The following is a 24,769-nucleotide window of genomic DNA, read 5'->3' as shown; positions in this document are numbered from 1 at the left end:
TGAATTCTCTTTGCTTTTGTTCGTCTGAAAAGCTTTTGACTTCTCCATCGAGTCTGAATGAGATCCTTGCTGGGTAGAGTAATCTTGGTTGTAGGTTTTTCTCTTTCATTACTTTAAGTATGTCCTGCCACTCCCTTCTGGCCTGCAGAGTTTCCACTGAAAAATCATCTGATAACTTTATGGGGATTCCTTTGTATGTTATTTTTTGTTTTTCCCTTACTGCTTTTAATATTTTTTCTTTGAATTTAATTTTTGTTAGTTTGATTAATATGTGTCTTGGTGTGTTTTTCCTAGGGTTTATCCTGTATGGGCCCCTCTGTGCTTCTTGGACTTGGGTAACTATTTCCTTTCCCATGTTAGGGAAGTTTTCCACTATAATCTCTTCAAATATTTTTTCAGACCCTTTCTTTTTCTCTTCTTCTTCTGGGACCCCTATAATTCGAATATTGGTGCATTTAGTGTTGTCCCAGAGGTCTCTGAGATATTCTTCAATTCTTTTCATTCTTTTTCCTTTATTCTGCTCCTCAGCAGTTATTTCCACCATTTTGTCTTCCAGCTCACTTATTCGTTCTTCTACCTCAGTTATTTTGTTATTGATTCCTTCTAGTGTATTTTTCATTTCAGTTATTGTGTTGTTCATCTCTATTTGTTTGTTCTTCAGTTCTTCTAGATCTTTGTTAAACATTTCTTGTATTTTCTCAATCCATGCTACCATTCTATTTCTGAGATTCTGGATCATCTTTACTATCATTACTCTGAATTCTTTTTCAGGTAGATTGCCCATTTCCTCTTCATTTATTTGGTCTTGTGGGTTTTTACCTTGCTCCTTCATCTGTGACATATTTTTTTGCTGTCTCTTTTTTTTTTTTTAATGAGTGGGATTGTGTTCCTGTTTTACTGGTTGTTTGGCCTGAGGCTTCCAACACTGGCGTTTGTAGGCTATTGGGTAGAGCTGGGTCTTGGTGCTGAGATGAGGAACTCTGTGACACCTCACTCCAATGAATATTGCCTGGGGCCTGAGGTTCTCTGTTAGTCCAGTGGTTCGGACTCAGAACTCCCACGGCAGGAGCTTCTGCTTGACCCCAGGCTCGCAAATCAAGATTCCACAAGCCGCATGGGGTGGCAAGAACAAAAACAAAAAAAGAACAATAACAAAGTAAAACATAAAATTAGACTAGGAAACTAACAGATATGTTAGAAAGAATGTAAAAATAAAAATACAGATGAATCAACAACCAGAAGGTAAATCAGTACCACAATAGTAAAAAAGAGGAGGAGGGGAAAGAAAAAAAAAAGGAAGGGGGGAAGGTCTTGGCTGTGGAAAGTGGGGCCTAAGCAGGGGCGAGGTTTGGGCGGTGGGCGGGGCCAATGCTCAGGACTCACAGGGCTGGAAAAGGCCCTGGGGGTGGTGGGAGGTGGGGCTTAGGCTCAAGGAATAGAAGATGCCCAGGCGTGCCCCCCACCCCTGGTCTCTGAGGGCAGGGGACCGCACCTGGGAGCCCAGCAGGCTGCCTGGGCTCGAGTTGGGGGCAAATGCCCTCCTCTCCTCTCCTCTCCTGCTCCTCCAGTCTGGGGTCTGGGAGGACCCCTCCTACCTGCCTCTCCTGATCTCTCTGGCCTCCCTCCTATGCCCCCAAGGACCCATGCAGCCTGGAGGGGTCTTGGAGGGCAGGGGATCGGCCTGGAAGCTCAGCAGGCTCCCCAGCCCGAGTGGGCCAGGCAATCGCCCTCCACTCCTCTCCCTCTCTTCTCAGAGAGTTCCTCTCACCTGCCTCTTCTGATCTCTCTGGCCTCAGGGGTGCCGATCTTGTCTGGCCTCCACTTCTCCTCCCCTCTCGGTCCCCCTATGTCCTAGCGGTTCACTCTGGGGTTCCTCCCATCTCCTTGGGGGTCAGAGTCCCCCACCAGCGGCCAGCAGGTGCCCGAGTTGTGGGGAGATGCTAACTCTGTGTCTTCCCACACCCAGAATGATAAGGATTTAAATGGGCAGATAATGGAGGAGAATTTCTGTTTCTCACAAGATAGCAGATAAAATAAACTTCCTAAAAATGTTAAATACAATTATTTTTTTAAAAATCTATTCTAGTGCACAGCTGAGCTTGCAAGACCATAAGAAAATAAAGGAAATCCTAAAAAGCTAACACAAAGAAAGTACAAGAATCCAAGTTGGCAAGCAGTCTCTCAATCCAGCAACTCCCTAAGGCACTTGCTAATTCCCAGTAATCCAGATAGAAAGCAATCTATAGGCAAACATTACCCAAAAGGAAAGTGATATTGCTGCTTATATTAACTTAAAATGCATTTACATTCAAAGGCAATAAGAATTTTTAGTGAAAAATAATATAAATACCTAATGCTAAAAGATTCAGTCCTCCAGGAAGATGTAATAATTCTAAACTTGTATACAGATAATAACAAAAATTCCAAATAAATAAACCAAATTTGACAGAACTAATAAGCAAACTTGAAAGACTCACTATAATATTTGGAGATTGTTTTAACAGAGAGCTTTCAGTAACTATCTGATGACACAGGACAACAACAGCAACAAGTAAACTAAAAGAGATATAAAACAACTTTAGAGGAATTAACAAACAATATAAATTATAGTTATAATTTATACACACACTTTCATCTGTGGCACATTTATGAATATTGACCATACAGCAGACCATAAAAGACGTCCATACATACTTCAAATGATAGATATCATACGTATCACATTATCTGACCATAATGATTCAGTAAAGTGAGAAACAAAGAAAATTAGATTAAAATATCATGATTGGTGATTCTTTAAATATATACATAAATAACTCATGGGTCAAAAAATGAACCATAATGGAAATTGGAAAACGTTACATATCAAATCCTGGGAAGCCCACGGAATTCCCTGGTGGTCCAATGGTTAAGACTCTGCACTTTTACTGCCAAGGGCCCTGGTTCAATCCCTGGTCAGGGAACTAAGATCTCACAAGCTGCGTGGAACAGCCAAAAAAAAAAAAAAAAAAAAAAAAACCTGGGAAATCCAACTAAATCATTACTTAGAAAGAAATGTGTAAACTTAAACGTTTGTATTTGAAAAGAAAGGCTGAACATTATTGGGCTAAGCATCAATTTAAGAATTTAGAAGCTTAACAAGAAAAATTCCAAAGAAGCTGAAAGGCAGCATTGGGTCAGATTCTGCAGTGCTGCTATGGAACATGAGTCTACTGTCCAACTAAGATAGAGTCTGTGCACTTTTTAGGAAAGAACAGGTATTGTATTCATTAGGAAAATTTGTGTTGTATATGACAAAAAAATATTTCAAAGTGGATTAAACAAAAAAGGAACTTAGTGGCTGATGAAAATGAAAAAGCTAACAGAGATTTACTTAGGAGTTCAAACAATGTCCCCAGAACCCACTCTCTCCATCTTGAAACCCACCCTTCTCCACACTGGATTTATTCGCAAGCTTCTGTTGGTGGCTAGACTGTTGCCAGGAGCTACAGACCCACATCTCCTGTGGATTTACCCAGCCCCAGAAAAACTGCATTGCATCTCATGTGCCGTCTCTGAATCAATTTCTCTGCGCAGGACATTACAAAATGTTCTATTTGTGTAGGCCTGAATCATGTCCACCTCAAATATATGATATATGTGCAGAAGAGTCTGGTTTCTCAAAGGAATTCTAGTTTACTTTTATAAGACGAGGGACGAACACCTTCCAGCCAAAAAATGAACCACCATTTCAATCTGCTCTCAACCCGTGTTTCCTGGGACAAGTCTGGTGTTAGAGGCAGAGAGGGGTTGAGCCCATGGCCTCCCTGCTCTGGCTAACACCATCTCCTACCTGCCCTCTTCAGTTAAGACTTCCAGAAAGTGTCTCCCCCCATCCTCACCCAGCCAAGTGCCGAAGTTTAAATTTCATGTGCTTTGATGACTTGATATATATACACTGCCGATCCACTGTTTCCAGAGGCTGTGGGCATGAAATTAGAGGGCAGAAATGAAAGAGCACATAGGATATCAACATTACCAAGGTGCTTCATTAAGCCTTATACATCTGTCTTCCCTGATGACACTCTGACAATGGGGTGGAGTTTCACCAAGCGCTTACCTGGCCATGTAGATACTTAGATTCCTTTTACAAATATGGTACATAATATGGTGGCATTTTACAGTTTAACATCAAATTCATTCATTAGGATACTTTTTGTTCATTTGTCCTCTTGGTTTCATTAGAGTTATCTGGATCTGAGGTAATAATATTTTTGAATTTCTACTTATAAATCTGATTCCAGGGCTTCCCTGGTGACGCAGTGGTTGAGAGTCCGCCTGCCGATGCAGGGGACACGGGTTCGTGCCCCGGTCTGGGAAGATCCCACATGCCACAGAGTGGCTGGGCCCCTGAGCCATGGCCGCTGAGCCTGCGCGTCTGGAGCCTGTGCTCCGCAACAGGAGAGGCCACAACAGTGAGAGGCCCGCGTACCGCAAAAAAAAAAAAAAAAAAAAAAAAAAAATCTGATTCCATGATTTTGAGAGGGCTTTTCTGGGTTTTTTTGTTTTTGGTGGGCACTGCTCAGAGGGATCCATTTGACTCAGTGGGAAGCTGGGAAGGGCAGGTATAGCACAAAGCAACATAATATTTGCTTCCAAAAAAACAAAAATATTTTTTAAATTAAACTATAGTTAAATGAATATCCAGGGTAACCCTGTAAGGGAAAAAAGACAGGAAGAACTCTAAAAAGTGTTCATGCAATGTTGAAGGATGTGGAGCGTGTCCTTGCTAATTGCATGGATAATACGGGAACCTCTCATTTCATCATTGGCTGGTAAAGTTAACTTACTTTGTCCAGCCCATGTATTTTCTGGATTCTTGCAACTTCCAAACTGTGCCCCCAAAGTTGAGACATCCCTTCAGCCTGATGCAAACCTAGGACTTTTAGGCAAAGGATAGATTCATTGACAATGGAAGCATAGGGTTCTCAAAACACAGTGATAAATAAAATTTTGTTTCAATGATGTTTAAATTATTCTAATGTCATTGAAGAAGATTCCTCCTCTATTTGGTTACATGTATATGTATATATATGTATATGCATACATGTTTGTGTATAAGTACATGTTTGTATTTATTTTCAAATATTTAAAGAAAAATAATTAGCCTGACAAAATGCAGAGAACAACTTCTAAGAGAAAGAACTTCTAAGAGAAAGACCTAGTCACTATATATATTTTTTGGTGGCGAGGTACTTATAAACAACAAAAATTTATTTCTCAGAGTTCTGGAGGCCAGAAGTTCAAGATCAGAGGGCCAGCATAGCCAGTTCTGGTAAAGGCCCTGTTTCAGATTACAGACTGACAAATTCTCTCTGTGTCCTTACATGGTAGAAGGGGTATATTTTTTAATGAGATCTGAAGAGCAGATTTTAAAATACAGATTTTAATAGCCAAAAGAAAAAAATTAAATCCTACAAGATTCAGCACCTAGGGGGACTTCCATGGTGGTCCAGTGGGTAAGACTTCGCCTTCCAATGCAGGGGGTGTGGGTTCGATCCCTAGTGTGGGAGCAAAGATCCCACATGCCTCTGTGGCCAAAAACATAAAACAGAAGCAATATTGTAACACATTCAATAAAGACTTTAAGAAAAAAGATTCACCACCCAGGAATAATCACTACAGATCTTCTGAGGATATCTTCCTTTTCTTTACACATCTAGACACATATTTCATTTATGTGAAGTATATTTAATTATATACTATATACCTACTGTACATAAGTTTTGTAATATACTTTCCCACTTAATATTTTTAGCTGTTGATTTTCTCTACCAATATTCCTCTGGTTTAAAGTCCCTTCTTATGGTTAAAAGTAAGGGCATTAATGTGTTTTTAAACTTTATTTAAAACACTGAATGCAGTGTTGAACAGGAACATATGTTTTAAATTTTTTATCGAAATTTAATTCAATGATAAAGCACAGAGAGAACATGTGATAGCTGACAAAATCTGGACTGTTCACCGAAACAACTACTCTTTTAACTCAGTCATTTTTAATCTTGTTTAAGTCACAGACTTCTTTAAGAATCTAATAAAAGCTTTGATCCTCTCTGCATAAAAATGGACATGAATGCAACATTTGCAAATTATTTCAAAGGGTTTCTATTAATAATAAACCCATCTGTAGAGCCCCAGTGGACTACAGAACTTGGCTTAAATACCCTGATATTTGTGAAATTTTTGCTGTTAAAGAAACTAACCTTACTCAGAACAGGAATTCAATTAAATGTTTCTAATAAACAAATTAGCACCAACCTCTTAAAATATTATATTTACATTCTTATCACAATACAAATGAAGACTCCTATCATTTTGATCATCACTGATGTTTACTATCATCTTTCAATTAAACAGTATTTATCAAGCACGATCTATGTGCCATGCTCAGCATGGAACCAAACAGATGCTAAAATAAATGCCCTCTCCCTCCAAAATGTATGACTAAGTGAGAAAAATAAATAATGAAAACCAGAAGGTGATAAATGCTAAGCTAAGAGTAGATCAAAGTACTATAGCATCCCAGTGCCTAACCTAGAACAATATAAGAATAAAGTTTGAGGAAAATAAGTATTTGCAAACCATGCTATGTATATATTTGATCAGAAAATTCACTTAGAAAATATTTTAAATCTGTTTCTCACAGTGGAAGACAGTGTAAATATTTTGTACAAATAGAAGAGAAACATGCCAAATATAATGTTTCTTTCTTTCCCTCTAGACAAAGGTTAATTTTCCTAATCTTCCCCGGCAATTCTTAAATTCCTATCAGTAAAACTCTCTTCGGTCAACATGTGTATGCAATTTCCCCATTGTAACAGGCTATATCATGCGTGCCACAAGACAGCAAATCGTCATGGACAGAATCTTTGCTTCCCAGAATAGCATGCATATTTATGAAGCTGTGAACTTGAAAGGAACAAGCTAATCTTAACCAAACACGGCTGTTGAGAGGGGTTCTTGCTGGATCCCAGAATTAAGAGTATACAGGAAGAAAGGAATAGAATGGAATGGATGTGAAACAAGAATGAAAATGGGACCTCAGAAGTTACTTTCACCCCTAACTTCCCAGAGTTAATAACACAGACTTAAATAAATCTTGCTATCTTTTACATAAGTCTGATGCAATACCTACTAATTAATTATAGAGAAGAGGAAATAGTTGATTATTTTAATGACCTTTATTTCTAATTTTTAGACTGTCTACAACTCAGGGGCTTATTTTGGATATTGTGCTGCATGTACTTCTGTTTTCCTAATGCTTCACATCTACAGCATTGTCTTGGTACCAGCAATAAATATTTTCTGTCTCATTATAATTATTTGACTAAGAAGAACTGAAATGAATCTCAATTACTTTTCTAAGTAGGATAATGAATACCAAATTCAAAGACCATCACAAATGCTTTCAAGGAAGCAGTACATAAGGAATCAATTGTGTTCCTTTTAATGTAACGTCTAATGTTGTCAGTTAAATAAAATGAAGATCATCTAAGAAACCGGTCCTCTAAATATAAGAATAACTATTTTCTTAAAGATTGAAAAGTATCTACAAAGTGACATACTAACATTTTAATAAATGCTTTCTCTCATCTTACTGATCACCACATTAGAGTAGTAGTTAAATGTCATTACTTCTCCATATTGATGCCCTCAACTCTTCATCTTATCTCTCTCTTTAAAATAAATTACTTCTTCATTTCTCAACAACTGATGGAAGTAATGTAAATCCAAAAAAGCAGCAATTATGCAAAAACTAAACTCAAAACCGTTTTCTTTCCCCCGCCCCGCCCCCCCCACCCTGCAACAGCTTGTAAGCATAATTAATCAAATCAAGCTTCCCTCTCATCCTGGAGAGCTGTAATTTCAAAAAGCAAATTGCAGCATTCTTGCAGCAGTACATATAAAGTATATTAATAAAATATGTATATGAAGTAGGAGTGTGTTCTTGGTGATAAATTTAATTTTATTAAATCTCACTCTGTATCATGAATTCATATTCATATTATATATACTGCCCATTGAAGGAGCTATCTTACTATTAGGAATTTTGAATAATTCAATATACAGTAAATTAAAGTATTTCCCATGCCACAATAAATCAGTCAAAAGAATATAATTAATGGACACTTCATCCTCAGGAATAATGTCAAACATATGTAACCAATTATATTGATAAGTACACCTTGGCAGTTCAATTTTTAACAGACTCATCACACACATCTAGAAAATTAAAAAGTAGCATTTTTAAAACTGTCTATAGTGTTCCAAAATGTCCACAATTAGGATATTACCCACTTCTAGTGAGATAAGTATTTTTTTCAATTTTTCCAGGAAACTGCCTTTAGAAAGAATAGAAACTCCTATTTTTTGCAGAAATATATGGCTATTACTCGTTTTGAAGATTCACTATGCCTGTGTATCTAAATAACTGCCCACGATTATGAATGCAAGCAAAACACTGAAACAGTAATTTCCTACCCAAGATATGATATTAGAAGGAGCACGTTCTTTCACTGAAACATATCTTAAAATCCTTCCTCTTTCTTAAAGCTTCCCTAGACTAAATGAATGTAGAAGACTAACAGAAATTTCATGGCTTACTTTCATCCTTTCATATATAATTATTTCATATATATATTATTCTTTCATATATAATTATTTCCCTGGGAATTATAATGCTATTAAATCACCTATTTGATGTACACGTTTTTTATTTTAACATTGATTGAGCTGCCTGTCTCTTCCTTGTATTTATTTGAATCAACGTTGCCCATCAACTTTGCACCCAACCCAGGACCCGCTCCAGATAAGGCACTTTCAAAGACTGCTTGGTATAAATGGTGACAAAAATTATTTGTTAGAATCAAGATTTCTTATCAACTGGAATCCAGTTGTAGAAGGAAGTAAATGCATTTTCTCTTGAAAGTTAAAAGGTTATTTATTTGGTTAAACACTTCCTGTTGGAAGTCCTGGAACATAAAAAGAAGCTATCGACTTGCACACTGAAACAAGAAGGGCATATGTGCAGAGCAAGCACCCAGGCTTCCTGACCTGAGAAACTGACTCAGTCAACGGGACTCTTCTGGTCCTCCTGGAAAGGAAAAACTACTAACTAGCACTTTCACTCTAAGAGGGACAGTAATTAACTCACCTTCATACACATCATTTGAAGCAAAAATAATGTGGGCTCACTTTAACTAAGGGGGATCAGTAAACCGTGAACCTGACAACAGTTCATATGAAGGCAAATAACAAACTGATCTTGAGCCAGGCATGTACATCCAAGGTATAATATGTATATTCTTGTGAGATACATGTAGACTGCAGTACAAATCACTGATAATTATGTATAACAATTGCTAAGGATATTAAACTATTAATGATTTACATGGGACTTGGTGTTAGATACTAAAATTAGTTATATATCATTTTATATAAATATGATCACGTGAAAGAATGTATTTTAAAATTTTTCATGTATATTAGAAATTCTATATGCAATATATATATTTACAAGTAGAATCTGTACAGATTCTAAAGCATAAACTGTATAATTTGTGTAAATACTGAGCTGCCTAAAATTTGACAAGAATAAAGAATAATGCAAGTTAGAAAACTCCATAAATGATGCTTTTTATATGTTGTTTGTAGTTCAAGAAAAATTTGCTATCAAAGTATATCATCTATCAAAGAATATAAAAATTAAAACATTCATGAAGTACTTTAAAACTAAATGTTTACTTAGGAGATAAATGTGGATTTTTCAGAAATATTTATAAATATATCAAGCAAATATGAATGAGAATACTTGACATCCACATTTATCACTGTCAACAGTTTTCCCATAAATTTATTTTTTCCAAATAAAAATGCCATTAGATTTTCCAGCCATAAAAATGCCCACAATCTAGAGATGGGAATGAATTTCAGAGGAGTTATTAGAAACCTCTGTTCTCTTGATAAATAAGTAAACGTGGAAGGATAGAAATATGGAATAGTCAGAGCAGGAAAATCATCATAAAAACACCCAGTAGTGACTCTCATGTGGCTGAGCTTTGAAGCCTTCCAACATATACACTGTATACATGTTATTCTCTCTCCTCTTCCCTAGGCAATCAATGAATTCACAGTGCCTTCCAAAGACATCTCTTGCTCCAAAATGATCAACCCTCCACTCTCCCACCATCATCATTCCCATTAACTAAGGCAGATCTTCATTAGATGGTCACTTGCTCAGACGTTTTCACTAATGTATAACAAATAATTTAACGTTCCTTAGGTCTAATCACATCTAAAATTCTCTGACTCTTCAGTATGAGTCAAGTTGGATCTTGATCTTTCCTGGCCTTGTGAGTTTAACATTCACAAAATTATTTAAATAATGTACAGATTCTTATAGAATTTTAGGCATCAATATTTACCTGAAATAAAATATTAAAGTATGTTTTAACTGAGTTAGTTTTTTAAAATGATGGTAATGTCTGATGCAACATTGTAGAAAATGGGTCAGAAAACTTTCTGTAAAGGGCCAGAAAATAAATACTTTAGGCTTTGTGCATCATACAGTCTCTATCAAAACTACTCAACTCTACCATTGTAGCAGGAAAATAGCCACAAGTAACATGTAAACGAATGGGCAGGGTCATGTTCCAATAAAACTTTATTTACAAAATCAAGTAGCAAGTCTGAGGGCATAGTTTTCCAACATCTGTTCTAAAACAAAATTATAGGATTCTAGAACCTTAGAACAAGAGATAGCACTATAAATTATTTAGTTTAGCGACTTTTTTATAATCAAAATTATTATATAACAATTATTGTCCTTTGTAAAATACATAAACAACAATTCATTTTAGATAATTTCTAACTGCAAGGAATAAAGAAGAAAGCAAAAGTCACCTCTACTCTCATGACACTGAGATACCTACTGTTAACATTTTGGTGTTTATTCTTCTAGTCATTATGTATAAATCTCATATGTATAAATTTCATATTTTTCATATTATATATGTACTTTCTTGCAAAGTAATTATCATACTATACATGCAATTTTGTGAACCATTTATCTATTTAACAACTTTACATAAGCATTTAGTCATGTCCTTAAATATTCTTCAAGAGTGTAATTTGAAAGGGCTACATAATTTTATCATTAGCTACATGTGCCATAAGCTATTTAATCAGTCCCTGAATACTAGACATTTCTTTCCAGTTGCTATGCTATTATAAATAACTAGACAATGGATCTTGTTGTGCATAAATCTCTGTATGATAATCTGATTACTTCCCTATGGCAAATTCCTAGAAAGGGAATTCTGAATCAAAAAGCATAAAAACAGTTTTTTAAGTTTTGTGACTTTTGATACATATTGCCAGATTGCCTTCCTGAGTGGATTTATCAATTTACACCTCCATCATCAGTAAATTGCAATACCCCCTGCCATGTAATCTTGTGATGCTCTCTCTTCTTCTTCTATTTGCCACCTTGATGACCTTAAAATGCTATCAATAGTTCAACATGCATTTCTCACATTAGTGAAAAGACTGGGCATTTTTCCTAACTTTGGAAAATTATTTTCTTATTTTGTGAACTTCGGCACTCGTTTGAAAGACAAGAAGGATACTGCGGTTCAGAGAGGTTATGTATTGTCTCATGGTCACAAAGCTAGAGAGAGTCCTTCCCACTGACTGTGGTATTTCCACGTTACCCACGTATAACCTTCACATTTGGATCAGGCTAATAGGGCTCACAAATTACTTCTGGTTCATTTTATTACCTAGAGAGTTTACGGGCAAGATAACCCATAAACTTTCTTTTTCCTTTGCTCTTTCCACTTGCTGAAGCGTTTCAGACCAAGTTCTTATTGTAAAGGCAAAGTTTATAGTGTGCTGTTTAATATTTTGTTTTGTTTAATTTGTACATTGGAGAAGGATTAAAAGCTACCATTGTGAAGCCCAAATATATCAAATAAAATGTATATTTCCAATGCTATATGGGTTGTTCTTAGAGGTGAGAATACGTCTTGGTTTGGCCAGGAACTACCTCGGTTAACACCTCGTATCCAGCATAATAATTAACAGGAGCCTCTGTCACTCTCAGAAATGTTCTCATTTGGAAAAGAATGCTAATCATAGGGGCACTTGGGAACCACTCCACAGAAATAGCAAGTGTCTCTTTCTTCTAGAACACCAGACTTTAACGAGTTCTTTCTAAGGGTGCTCCTGGTATTTTTCAACATCTATGCAAAGTGTAGTCCCGTCAACTTTCTAAAAAATATTTCTCATGAAGTCATTATCGTTTTACAATTACTAAAAATCTTTCAAAGTAAATTAAAGGACGCATTGTTATCATTAAATAATTTTTAGTTTTACAACCTAATAGAGCAACTACAACTATTTTGTGAACATACTGAGGTGCGTATGTATGAATATATTTATATACTTTTTTAATATAACACCATAAGTGACTTCTTAAAATGACCCCAGATAAATAGTCAATAAATATGTGTCTTGTCTAAGTTTTTCTTTCATGAAAGAAAGACTAATCTGTTCTACTGAATTAGGAGTTCTGGAAATTTTATCTCTGTAGGTGAGACTTCTTCATATCACAATTTAGAATATTTTAGTTGTCTGGTCTGCATTATCCCATTATCATCTTCCTTCAAAATATCAATGTCACAGTGATGTTTTTTCTTCAGTGCAAACCTGAGTATGTCACGCTGCTAAAAATACTTCATGGACTCCTGGTAGCCTTCATACCAAAGCAATCTCTAGCTTATCTTCTAAGTCCTTCTATAATTTGGACTTGCTGCCACTACAGTCTTATCCTGGGACACTCCATCTGACACAACCATTGCAGCTTTCTCATGCTATTGTGTTTTCCCATTCTGTTTGGTCATCCAGGTATGCCCTTCAAAATCAGTCCCAACTGGTGGCTATTTTTTCTATGCATGGTGACATTTACATATCCTTCTAGACTCCACTCAAGTAGCACCATCTGTGGGAAGCCCTCTATGAACTGGATTAAGCACCACTTCTCCAAGTACTTCCTCTGCAAAATACCCAAAAATATCTAACATATTTATTCAGCTTCTGTCACATACGAGTCATTGTGCTAGATGCCAAGGAAAGCAGCAGTGAATGCAACAGACACTACTCTACCTCTATGGAGTTTTACATCCAAAGCTTACATTATTCTCATCGTTGCTTTATTTGGTTACTTTCGTCAAAAGATTGCAAATTCCATGTAAGTAGAGACTGTCTTATGTGTCTTTGGATTTTCCAAGGTCTGCATTAAGGCTTGGAATTTAGTAGGAGTTCAACCTACCATGAGAAATACCCCAAAGAAACATGACATCTGGATTTCTAGTTTTTCTAGGGTAACGGATTCAGAAACGATCATTAAAACATGAGAGTTCGATGAATTAAGTATACTGAAATTTCTAGCTTACTTTAAAAATTAAATATTTTCAAAATATATTTTTCTCTACCACTATTAAACTTATGATTCAATAGATTGAAAATGTATATTATTTTCCCCTGTATCCAATAGGTATTGTTAATCTTCATTTTTTCCCTACAATATGAAATTTCTTCCACTTAATTTCAGGTGTTTGATAGAAGTGAAAGCTGCCACGACAAAGAATAGGTATGGAGCCTCCCTTCTGCTGAGCTGTTAGTTCCTGCCCTTAAAATAGGCAGAGTACACAAAGGTCACACACCGTAACCTCACTAATATCTATAAATTTGAAATGGAGTTCAGGAATAAAAAAATTTTTGCAATTGCTGTAGAACAATTCGGGTGCTGCTTTATCTTGATTTAGGTAGCAGGCTATTAGAGATGTCTCTGGATTCAAAGAATGTGCACAAGAAGTGGGCAAAGTGCCCAGCCTTAGAGGACCCCCTGTGAAATGAAAAAATACAAACCCATGTGTTTGATCTCAGAGCCAGTGTTCTTTGCCATTGAGCCTAAGGAGAAAACTTATGTTGTAATACTCATCTTAGCACCAAGCCTTCTACTAACCTGTAACTATATTTTTTTAAAGTCTTTCCCATTTCTCCGTTTCCTTCCTTCCACCATGCACTATGTGTTTTGTCCGTGTACATGCAAAACCACTGTCGTATAAGTGCAAACCTACCTCTGTTTACCTCATCATAAATCCTGACATCTTAGCATTTAAGCACACCAAAGAATTCATTAAATAACCACTGTTAAAACAAGATGTCTCCTTATGTTTAAATCTAACAAACTTGAGCCCTTCAATAATTGTCTAAACCCACCATATCCAACCAGCTAAAACAAGAAACTAATCACTTCCCCATCCTAATCCAGAGTTCATTAATGCAGCAGCCAAAATAGCAGGTTTCTCTATGAAATTTTCATTTAAAATAGATATAGCTTTGTAAATAACACTTAATAAAATGTTTAGGCTTGGCAATAAGTGATTCAATTCATTTATTCAGTCAAAATACATTTTGGAGCATGCACTGAATACCAGGTTATGTGGTGGGCATTATGGGGAACTGGAAAAGCTAAGTCAGTAATAAATTGTTACCAAGGAGCTTTTCTCCAGTAGGTGAGATTATGAACGTCAGTGGAAGTGATGATAAAGTGTTCTAGGAAGGCAGATAGGTGTGAGCATTGCACACTGGGGGAATCAGAAATGCCTTCATCTGGGACACAGCTTTTGTCTGGATGCTTAAAAATCATTATAGATGAGGGAGAAAAACACGACATTTAGAAGAAAAAGCATCAGACAAGGCAAGGGAGTAAGCAAAGGAAGGCACAGAGAATTAATTCCATCTACAAAAACCACTGCGAGGACTAACCCTGGCAAAGTAGGTTTGAGCCAAATCACGCTGTACCTTGAACGCCAAGCAAAGAGCTTTATTTACTTTAATCTACACTCCATGGGGCAACCACTGAAGTAAGGATTCAGAGTTTGGCTTTAGTTCAGTTATTTGGATAAAAGAAGAGATATTTCTTCCTCTGAGAAGAGAGAAAGGAAAAGAAAACAGACAAAATACAGAGAAATTTAGAGGTAGAAAAGAAGCAAGTCAAGAAAACCGTCTCAATTTTTAAAGTAAAACAATATTCATTGCAGAGAGCAAGTAGACGCAGATGAGGTTGGGAACCTATGCAGAAAAAGGGAAAAGAGAAACGCTGACTATAAAGACCTTTGCATTGATTTAAAAAATGTTAGAATAAGAGGGAAGTTTAAAAAAAAAAAAAGAGTTTGTTGGAAATGTAGTTAGGAGGTAGATGAGAGCCAGGCTGTGACAGGCCACTGGACAAGTGCTAAGGACTCTGACTCTCATTCAGCCAGCCATGGGAGTACAGCAGAACATGATCGAATGTGCATTTCAGAAAGACAATCCTAATAGCAGCCTTGAGGATCCACCGGAGGGGGGATAAACCGGGGACAACAAACCACTCTGTAGGCTAATGCAATAAACTAGGTGTGAGATGAGGCTATGCAATTAATTGTGTTAATAAAGCAAAGCATAATCAATTCAGAATATGGAGAAGGGTAGATCCAGCCCAAGGAGTGAAAGTGTACCTTGTAAAACATTTCAATGAAACTATATAACTTTATAACTTCATATTATAAAAGCAATGCAAGTTGGAAAGTTAGAAAATACTTGAACCCATTTACTCAAAGTAGGTTTAAAAAAGTGAATTTCAGGGTAAAGTGATCATGATCTCATCCATTTAAGTCATTTTAATAGCTATGTAAATAGAATATTATTAATTAAATAACGTACGAAAAAAGCCTAGAAAACTGTGGTATTTTCTGAACACTGGCAATTTGGGGCCAGTTTTTCTCCCCACAGTTCTGCAGGGCACAAAGACATGCAGACCACCATCACCTCAGGAGTCCCTTGTTGAGGGCTGTCCAAGTTTCTAAAAAAAAAATTAGCTATTCCAAGAATTCATTCTTAAATCTCTTAGTATAAACTCTCATCCAAGGATTGAAATATTAAGCTAAAAGAAGTGGGAGCTGATCATTCCTCTAGGGAAAAGCTGATACTTTTGATTTTAATACTATAAATTTAAAGGAAACACAAACCCATTGAAGAAGTCTTTTTAAGGATACAGAGTATAAATGGAAATTCTGTAGCATGTGGGTCAGTCAGGTATTTAAAGGTCAGAGCAATGCTGCCCAGTAGAATCTTTTGCAATAATGGAAATGTTCTATGTTTGCATTACCAATACAGTAGCCATTTGCCATAGGTAGTTACTGAGTACTTGAAATGTGACCAGTGTGACTAAGAAACTGAATTTTGAATTTTATTTAATTTTTAGTTAAATTTAAAGAACTACTTTTGGCCAGTGGGTCCTGTGTGGAGGAGTCAGAGCTAGACTAGAGTATGGACACACACTTGGAAACCCAATCCCAACAATTTGATAATAGCAGAAAATTCTATTAACACGTCTCCAAAGGAAGCAAAGTAGGTCCTCCATCAGCAACTTGTTTATGAAAATCAGAGCCCCTCTTATTTGTGTAACTACTATTATTCTTTCATGACAATCAGCTAATCAAACCATGATGGTTCCCATTTCAAACTTAAGTCAGCAGCAAACATCAGACGTCCTTGTTAGTGTAAGCTAATGCTTTCCATTTTCTACTTGCTAGGCACCAAAACTGTCCATAGAACACAAAGTATAGGGCTTCCCTGGTGGCGCAGTGGTTGAGAGTCCGCCTGCCGATGCAGGGGACACGGGTTCGTGCCCCGATCCCGGAAGATCCCACATGCCGCGGAGTGGCTGGGCCCGCGAGCCATGGCCGCGGAGCCTCTGTGTCCGGAGCCTGTGCTCCGCAACGGGAGAGGCCACAGCAGTGAGAGGCCCGCGTACAGCAAAAAAAAAAAAAAAAAAAAGAACACAAATTATAAACACAAGGTTCAATAAAGCCTGGCAGGCTTTTAATAAGACACATGGGAACATACTAATCCAGATATCTATAGGCAGATACTTCAAAAAAGTTAATCAAAGTGCTGGGCAATGTGGGAACATCTGTATCAGGCTCAGCACTATTTTTTTTTTAAAGAGAACTCAACATCTGCAATCGGCCAGGATCACTCCTTGGGGAAAACCCTGAGCCTTAAAACGGAAAGATTTGCAACTGCATCAACTGTTGGTATGTTAACATGGCTTCTCTTCAGCAATAACTTCTAAATCACACTGACACCTGGGGGGAAAAAAATGAAAACACCTCGACATTCTTATATTGAATATTTTTCTTTGTAAAAATAATAAATAACTTCAGTGAGCATAACCTATTAAATACTAAAGATACACTATCACTGTTAAACTAAAAAAGGAAAATATTTGAGAAATTATCATCAACTTAATAAGGTCTAAATGGACGTATTTTCATTCTATTATATGTATCCTGTTTAAAAGGTACAAAATACCTGGCTGTGGCCATCTGGTAAGACAGCTGGAGAGTAAAACCTGCCCAGTGATCATCCTCTTGCGATTGTTACCACATCCTAGTTTTAACCACAGACTAGTTATTTTTTTAAATTGATTATAAAAATCCAATTGTTTTGTTTCTTGCTAGGACTCCTTTGAAATAACTTTCATTTTATTCATACAACTGACAAAGGGAGTTTTAAATTACAGAGGATTAACAGCAATGCTCTTAAGAACCAGGTACGGCTTCTATCACATGCCTTCATTCTATGTGGTATTTATATAAATGCACACTCCTCATTCAGGAAAAAAAAGCCCATTTTCATTACCAACATTCACATTTTACAACCTAAAACATACAGTACATATTTAAAGAATCTGAAGAGTAGATTAACCCTTCCAGTCACAGAATGAAACAACCTCATTTAGGCTATTTTATATAAGAATCTAAGCTTACAGTTGCAGTATTCTTTCACAAACTCTAATATGAATACTATTTCCACCAATCTATATTCTTCTATTGAGGTTAACTCTACTGGGACAAGAAAATGGTTTTATTTTTTTTCTTTTAACTTAAGGTATTTCTTGTGAACTAAGAAATAACAGTGTAGTAACTTCCGCCACCTTGAATTATTACTTTATACCATAAATTAGGAAAATAAATGCACAGACGTATTGCCTGAACTATCAACAGAAGGAGCTCAAGATACATAGGAACTGTTCTGAAACTAACCTAAATGCTGTATTAGTAACAAATAATTATCATAATATCAGTTTCCTAAACAACCATTCACGTTAGAACAATGTAAGTATATAAGTAATTCCCTGGATAGAATTCTCACTGTATAGAATCTTGCCTACAGAGAAGCAGGACAAAATGCCAAAACAGCATTACCAAATCCATCTAAGTTTGAAACCCCAAGAAAGGTAATGTCACTCCTCTAGACATTACTCGTCCTTAAGCCACAATAGGTCTTCTGTCTTGAACAATAAAATTATTATTATTAAAGATACTGCCCCTCCATGGAACCTCAAGAGTCCTGAAAATGCCAAGAAAAGTGTATGGACAAGCAATATCCTCTATCACCATCTTTCCTCAACCTGGGGAATATCTAGTGGAGATGATGTGGGCATCATTTTCCTGTGAACACCTTATATCTCGGCTTCCCCCTTTCTGCATCACAGAGACAGTGGTTTCTGGACAACTTCCAGTTTATTTATCAATACTCTCCAGCAGTGATGCCAAAATTAACCCTTAACCACTTAAGAGCCGGTTGTGACATAAATATCTGAGAATCATGTCCCCGTAATATTGTTAAAGGAAAACCATTTAATATTTATTGAATATTATATGAATGACAAAACAGTGACCCTGGATAAATACCTCTATATAGGCAAACATGTGAGTGGGGAGTATATATGTGTATGTGTGCATTAGTGGCTGATTTGAGCTTATATGCCTTATATGTATATATGTATCTGTGCACATATATGGAAGGTTCTTATAACAGTCATCTAGAGATAGTTCACCTGAGATCACTATATGAAAATATCATGCTCTCTCTCTCTCTCTCTCTACGTGAAGGAGTCCCTGAAAAGGTAAATTGGATATAACCAACTGTTAAGTGCTGAAATCTATAATGACCCTTGCTCTGAGCTTCAAAAATAAGGCATAAAATTATAGACAAACTCTAAAGCACCAATACTGGAGTATAAGACCATCAGTAGCCCTGACCTTTAGAAACTGTTATTAGAGTTGCTATTTTTTTCTGAAAACATACCAAATAATTGTTAGATAAAATCCCCAAAATACAGTGAATGGTTAAGCTCCTAATTGAACTTAATTGTTTTATAATTTTACAAGTTGTTCTTGCTCCATTTCAAGGCACTATTGTTTCATAAAATACCTGCATTACCTTTCATTAATCATAAAAATCTTGATTGGAGGGAACGGTTTCATACCACCTTAACAGCTCTACATTCTCCCAGTTTTAGAGAGAAACTGCAGGGTTCGTTATTACTGAAGGTCATCATACATTAGTTGTAAGATAAATCTGTGGCTTGAAAATTAGAACATGATAATACAGCATATAAAAGAAGCAATCCGCGTTTAGTGTAAGTTACTTTGTCTAAGAAACATTGTAAGTAATTTAGAATTTTCATTTTAAAATTTGGAATCATTTGAAATGGAACAGAACAGAAAACTTGTTTTTCTATTATAGCTAATAATTATGAAGAATATTAAAGTTATTCTAATAATCTTGCTATTTATTCACCAAGATGAATTCTGCATTAGAATGAAATCACCTTGAGGACAGAGATTTTCTCTTTCTTCTTCCCCAGTGCCTATATGGTACTTGGCACAGTGGCAAGCTAAGTAAATATTTGCCACTCTATTGACTATTAGCTGAAGTACTGAATATATAGTTTCGTACCTTTAACATAAATTTAACTGAAATTATGAATTTGAAATACTTCCATTTCTTTCTATAGATTAAAAAATGTCCTGAATAATGAAAAGTGGTTTGGCTTTAATAAAGCATTTTTAATTTAAATGGGCTTTTTAAATAACAAACATATGAACAGACATAGCACCCCGTCCCGAAATCCATGACGAATCATCCTACTGTTTGGACGAGGATGAAAATTAAAATTACTTTACCAAAACTTAGTTTGCTAAAATAAAATAATCAGACTCCACTGTCTTTTAGAATGGTCTTAAACTGACTTGCATAGAATACCATTCTCAAATAAGTTAAGTGTTATATAATAAAAGTGTACCATGATATGGGAATTATAACATATTTTAAAATCCCTCTTAGATATTTCAATCTCAGAAGTAAACGTTTTCTAAACATGCATAATCATAGAAAAAAAATTTTTTGCAGCACAGCTCTTAGCTTCTTGCAACACAGCTTTCCACGGAACACCAGTTTGACAAGTGAGACAAAGGGTATGTACTCAGTACTCCACGGTAGGAACTAGAATGTGTTTTTTGCAAAAAAAGAAAAAAAATCATTAGCGTCTTTCCTGGATACTGAATCAGATCATTATTTTATATGGGTTTCATGTGAATGGAATCCTGCCTAGATAAGCTTTCCAAAATCAATCACGTTTTTGTTTTGGTTTTGCTAGCAGCACTTATCTTTTTAAGTAATTAACAGAAAGCTCTGTTAAAGCACAAAACGGTATTTCAGTAACTCTTCATGTCATCAGATCAAGAAAGTTTTTTCTCTTTGGAGAATATAATTTTTTAAATAAATACATTTATGTTATTTGCTTGTCAGGACCATCGATATTTTTATTAAAAACAAGAGTTTATTATCAAACTAAATCCCAATCAGACACTTTATCTTCCCAACAAGATTTTCCCCACCTTCCCCCAACACATAGATTTTCCTTGTTGCCTAGTACATACCTAAGAAGATAACAGGTCCTATCATATTGCAAAACATGGGCCACACCAGGGATGCTGAGAAGTCAGGGGTGCCTCTTCACACAACCACCAATCCTTGCCACCATAACTTTGTCAAACTTCTTCGATTATTATTATGATTATTGTTTACATGCCATATACATTGGAAATAACTTCTCAAGCTATGGCCTGTCTATTGTCTTTGTAGCATCTGCAATATTCAAATTGTTCATCTTTATGTAGCCAAAAGCCCTTTAGTAGCTTCTAGATATCTTGTCTCGGTTAGAAAGGTCTTCACAACCTGTATGTTACTATATGAGCTATTAATTTTCTTCTAGAATTTTATTTTTAAACTTAAGGCTTTTACTCAGCTGAAATTAATTTATATATGTATGAAGAAGTGATAGCCATTTATTGTGATTTCCAGTTGTGTGAGCACAGTTTATTAAACAAACCATTCTTTTCATAGTTAAATAAAATGTTAGCTTTATCACATATTAAATTTCCCCATCCATTCCCACCCCATATTGTTCTTTTTTTTTTTTTTTTTTTTTTTGCGGTACGCGGGCCTCTCACTGTTGTGGCCTCTCCCGTTGTGGAGCACAGGCTCCAGACGCGCAGGTTCAGCAGCCATGGCTCACGGGCCCAGCCGCTCTGCGGTATGCGGGATCTTCCCGGACAGGGGCACGAACTCGCGTCCCCTGCATCGGCAGGCGGACTCTCAACCACTGCGCCACAAAGGAAGCCCCATATTGTTCTTATTAAGGTTGTTTTTTAGCATGTTTTGGTATCTGATAAGAAAAACAGCTCTGCATTATTCTTTTTCATACTCTAATTTTTCTCAGATATTCATTTTTCCTAAACTTGAATTTTAAAATTAAATTCCAAAAATAGTTTGAGATTTTAAAGGAAATTATATCCAATTTATATATTATGATTAGGATATTAGTCCTTCTATTTATTTATGTTTTGCTTTATATCCTTCAATGCTGCTTTGTAATTTCATTTATACGAATTATGTGATTTCCTTGTTAAAAATTATACTTAAGTATTTTACATTTTTTGCCATTCCTGTGATTGAAATACTTTTACTGTTTCCATTTCTAAGTGGCTATTAGTAGTATAAAATTTTTAAATTATTTTTCTTATAATTAGACTCCTTATAAAGTTCCCTTATCAATTCTAGCCATTTTTGCTAGTGTATCTTGGGGTTTCTAGGTACAGAAAAAATACCTTCAGCAAAAAAAGACATTGCTTTTTCTTTATATTTATAGCTATTATTTTGTTTTCCTAACTTTTTGCACTTACTTCAACCTACAAAGCAATGTTAAATAATAAAAGCAATAGAAGACATCTTTTTCTCTGTTCTGATTTCAGTGGATATGGATTTAGTGTTTTATAATACTATTTAGGATGATGTTTGCTATTGGGCTTAGTAAATAGTCTTTATCATACTGTAGTTCCTTTATTCCCATTTTGCTTAATTTTTTATGAGGCTGGCTGCAAAATTTGTCAAAAACTTTTTCACTGCATGTATGATTTGTTCTCCTTTAGATTGTCAATGCAGTAAATTATATTAATAGTTTTCTAGATACTGATCCATCCTTACATTCCTCAAATTAACCATAATTGGTCATAGTGTGTATTTTTTTTTTAATTTTTATTTATTTATTTATTTATTTATTTTACAAATTTAATCAGTTATACATATACATATGTTCCCATATCCCCTCCCTTTTGTGTCTCCCTCCCACCCTCCCTATCCCACCCCTCCAGGCGGTCACAAAGAACCGAGCTGATCTCCCTGTGCTATGCGGCTGCTTCCCACTGGCTATCTACCTTACGTTTGGTAGTGTATATATGTCCATGCCGCTTTTTCACTTTGTCACAGCTTACCCTTCCCCCTCCCCATATCCTCAAGTCCATGCTCTAGTAGGTCTGTGTCTTTATTCCTGTCTTACCCCTATGTTCTTGATGACATTTTTTTCTTAAATTCCATATATATGTGTCAGCATACAGTATTTGTCTTTCTCTTTCTGACTTACTTCACTCTGTATGACAGACTCTAGGTCCATCCACCTCATTACAAATAGCTCAATTTCATTTCTTTTTATGGCTGAGTAATATTCCATTGTATATATGTGCCACATCTTCTTTATCCATTCATCCGATGATGGACACTTAGGTTGTTTCCATCTCCGGGCTATTGTAAATAGGGCTGCTATGAACATTTTGGTACATGTCTCTTTTTGAATTATGGTTTTCTCAGGGTATATGCCCAGTAGTGGGATTGCTGGGTCATATGGTAGTTCTATCTGTAGTTTTTTAAGGAACCTCCATACCGTTCTCCATAGTGGCTGTACCAATTCACATTCCCACCAGCAGTGCAAGAGTGTTCCCTTTTTTCCACACCCTCTCCAGCATTTATTGTTTCTAGATTTTTTGATGATGGCCATTCTGACTGGTGTGAGATGATATCTCATTGTAGTTTTGATTTGCATTTCTCTAATGAGTAAAGATGTTGAGCATCCTTTCATGTGTTTGTTGGCAGTCTGTATATCTTCTGTGGAGAAATGTCTATTTAGGTCTTCTGCCCATTTTTGGATTGGGTTGTTTGTTTTTCTGCTATGAGCTGCATGAGCTGCTTATAAATTTTGGAGATTAATCCTTTGTCAGTTGCTTCATTTGCAAATATTTTCTCCCATTCTGAGGGTTGTCTTTTCGTCTTGTTTATGGTTTCCTTTGCTGTGTAAAAGCTTTAAGTTTCATTAGGTCCCATGTGTTTATTTTTGTCTTTATTTCCATTTCTCTAGGAGGTGGGTCAAAAAGGATCTTGCTGTGATTTATGTCATAGAGTGTTCTGCCTATGTTTTCCTCTAGGAGTTTGATAGTGTCTGGCCTTACATTTAGGTCTTTAATCCATTTTGAGCTAATTTTTGTGTATGGTGTTAGGGAGTGATCTAATCTCATACTTTTACATGTCCCTGTCCAGTTTTCCCAGCACCACTTATTGAAGAGACTGTCCTTTCTCCACTGTACATTCCTGCCTCCTTTATCAAAGATAAGGTGACCATATGTCTGTGGGTTTATCTCTGGGCTTTCTATCCTGTTCCATTGATCTATCTTTCTGTTTTTGTGCCAGTACCATACTGTCTTGATTACTGTAGCTTTGTAGTATAGTCTGAAGTCAGGGAGCCTGATTCCTCCAGCTCCATTTTTCGTTCTCAAGATTGCTTTGGCTATTCGGGGTCTTTTGTGTTTCCATACAAATTGTGAAATTTTTTGTTCTAGTTCTGTGAAAAATGCCATTGGTAGTTTGATAGGTATTGCATTGAATCTGTAGATTGCTTTGGGTAGTAGAGTCATTTTCACAATATTGATTCTTCCAATCCAAGAACATGGTACATCTCTCCATCTATTTGTATCATCTTTAATTTCTTTCATCAGTGTCTTATAATTTTCTGCATACAGGTCTTTTGTCTCCTTAGGTAGGTTTATTCCTAGATATTTTATTCTTTTTGTTGCAGTGGTAAATGGGAGTGTTTCCTTGATTTCACTTTCAGATTTTTCATCATTAGTATATAGGAATGCCAGAGATTTCTGTGCATTAATTTTGTATCCTGCAACTTTACCAAATTCATTGATTAGCTCTAGTAGTTTTCTGCTAGCATCTTTAGGATTCTCTATGTATAGTATCATGTCATCTGCAAACAGTGACAGCTTTACTTCTTCTTTTCCCATTTGGATTCCTTTTATTTCCTTTTCTTCTCTGATTGCTGTGGCTAAAACTTCCAAAACTATGTTGAATAAGAGTGGTGAGAGTGGGCAACCTTGTCTTGTTCCTGATCTTAGTGGAAATGGTTTCAGTTTTTCACCATTGAGGACGATGCTGG

The 24,769-nt window shown here is 36.1% G+C and overlaps 1 protein-coding gene and 1 non-coding gene across 2 annotated transcripts in view; one reads left to right on the top strand and one right to left on the bottom strand.

Moving 5' to 3' along the window:
• The window catches only part of HS6ST3 (heparan sulfate 6-O-sulfotransferase 3), a 701,826-nt gene that overhangs the window by 476,598 nt on the left and 200,459 nt on the right, over positions 1-24,769 (bottom strand). The window lies entirely within an intron of this gene.
• On the top strand, positions 2,891-2,963 carry TRNAK-UUU (transfer RNA lysine (anticodon UUU)). Its single transcript has one exon. It is a non-coding gene; the product is annotated as a tRNA-Lys (tRNA).

This window comes from Mesoplodon densirostris, chromosome 17 (assembly GCF_025265405.1).
Source record: "Mesoplodon densirostris isolate mMesDen1 chromosome 17, mMesDen1 primary haplotype, whole genome shotgun sequence".
Lineage (NCBI taxonomy): Eukaryota > Metazoa > Chordata > Mammalia > Artiodactyla > Ziphiidae > Mesoplodon > Mesoplodon densirostris.
This window is presented reverse-complemented; position numbering and strand designations above follow the sequence as displayed.